Source organism: Neomonachus schauinslandi, chromosome 3 (genome assembly GCF_002201575.2).
Source record: "Neomonachus schauinslandi chromosome 3, ASM220157v2, whole genome shotgun sequence".
Lineage (NCBI taxonomy): Eukaryota > Metazoa > Chordata > Mammalia > Carnivora > Phocidae > Neomonachus > Neomonachus schauinslandi.
The window spans coordinates 38,411,986-38,413,869 of NC_058405.1; the positions used below are offsets into that span (position 1 = coordinate 38,411,986).

General features: G+C 41.3%; 1 pseudogene; it reads left to right on the forward strand.

Moving 5' to 3' along the window:
- Window positions 1-726: 726 nt before the first annotated feature.
- LOC110587763 lies at window positions 727-1,280 on the forward strand (annotated as a pseudogene).
- The last annotated feature ends 604 nt before the right edge of the window (window positions 1,281-1,884 follow it).

Below are 1,884 nucleotides of genomic sequence, written 5' to 3' on the forward strand. Positions count from 1 at the left end.
TGCAGTTGCTGGGTTGTAGGGTAGTTCTCTTTTTAACTTTTAGAGGAACCTCCATACTGTTTTCCAGAGTGGCTGCACCAGCTTGCCTTCCCACCGACAGCATAAGAGTGTTCTCCTTTCTCCTCATCCTCCCCACCACCTGCTGTTTCCCGTGTTGTTAATTTTAGCCATTCTGACAGGTGTGAGGTGATATCTCATTATAGTTTTGATTTGTATTTCCATGATGAGGAGTGATGTTGAGCATCTTTTCATATTCTAGCTCTATGAAAAATTCTGGTGGTATTTTGATAGGGATTGCATTAAATGTATAGATTGCTTTGGGTAGTATAGACATGTTAACAATATTTGTTCTTCCAATTCATAAACATGGAATGCTATTCCATTTCCTTGTATCCTCGTCAATTTCTTTCATAAGTGTTCTACAGTTTTCAGAGTACAGACCTTTTACCTCTTTGGTTAGGTTTATTCCTAGGTATCTTATGGGTTTTGGTGCAAGTGTAAATGGGATTGATTCCTTGATTTCTCTTTCTGCTGCTTCATTATTGATGTATAGAAATGCTACAGATTTTTGTCTATTGATTTTGTTTCCTGTAACTTTACTAAATTCATGTATCAGTTCTAGCAAATTTTTTGTGGAATCATTCGGGTTTTCTACACAGAGTATCATGTCATCTGTGAATAGTGAAAGTTTGACTTCTTCTAAGCAGCCTGAAATGACCTCTGAAAATGGTTCATTATTCTCTTGACCCAGAAAACCCTACAAAATCATGCAAATCAAGAGGCTCAAATCTTTGTGTTCATTTTAAGAACACACGTGAAACTGCCCAGGCCATCAAGGGTATGAATATCTGAAAAGTCACCAAGTATTTGAAAGATGTCACTTTGCAGAAGCCATGTGTGCCATTCCGTTGCCACAAAGGTGGAGTTGGTTGGTGTGCCCAGGCCAAACAGTGGGGCTGGACACAAGGTTGAAGGCCCAGGAAGACTGCTGAATTTTTACTGAGCATGCTTAAAAATGCAGAAAGTAATGCTGAACTTAAGGGTTTAGATGTAGATTCTCTGGTTATGGAGCACATCCAAGTGAACAAAGCCCCCAAGATGCAGCATAGAACTTACAGGGTTCATGGTCAGATTAACCCATACTGAGCTCTCCCTGCCATACTGAGATGATCCTTACTGAAAAAGAGCAGATTGTTTCTAAACCAGAAGAGGAGGTTGCACAGAAGAAAAAGATATCCCAGAAGAAACTGAAGAAACAAAAACTTATGGCCTGTGAGTAAATTCTGCTTAGAATAAATACAAATAATTTTTTTTTTTAATTTAAAAAGATGAAGAGGGCGCCCGGGTGGCTCAGTCGGTTAAGCGACTGCCTTCGGCTCAGGTCATGATCCTGGGGTCCCGGGATCGAGTCCCGCATCGGGCTCCCTGCTCGGCAGGGGGTCTGCTTCTCCCTCTGACCCTCCTCCCTCTCGTGCTCTCTGTCTCTCATTCTCTCTCTCTCAAATAAAAAAAAAGTTTTAAAAAGATGAAGAAACTCAAAAGTCAGGGAAGGGAAAGGGCAAAGTTAACATTCTGTTACTTCTCGAGATTCTTTTATGGGAGGAAAGATAGGGGAGGGGAAGAGGGAGGGAGAGAAGGAGAAAGAGAGAGGAAGGAAGGAAGGAAGGACGGAAAGAAGGAAGGAAGAAGGAAGGAAGAAAAACATGGCTGCACCAAAGAGCCCTTGAGGTGCTTGTTGGGAAAGAGTTCTCCATGTGTTTTCAAAGTTATTCAGCATAATCAATAACTTATTTATGAACTAACAGTCCAGGATGTTTGTAGAGTTAATGGCCCTGGAAGATAGGGTGTCTCACTCCAGGTCAGTTTGCCAAAAAGATCTGTTTG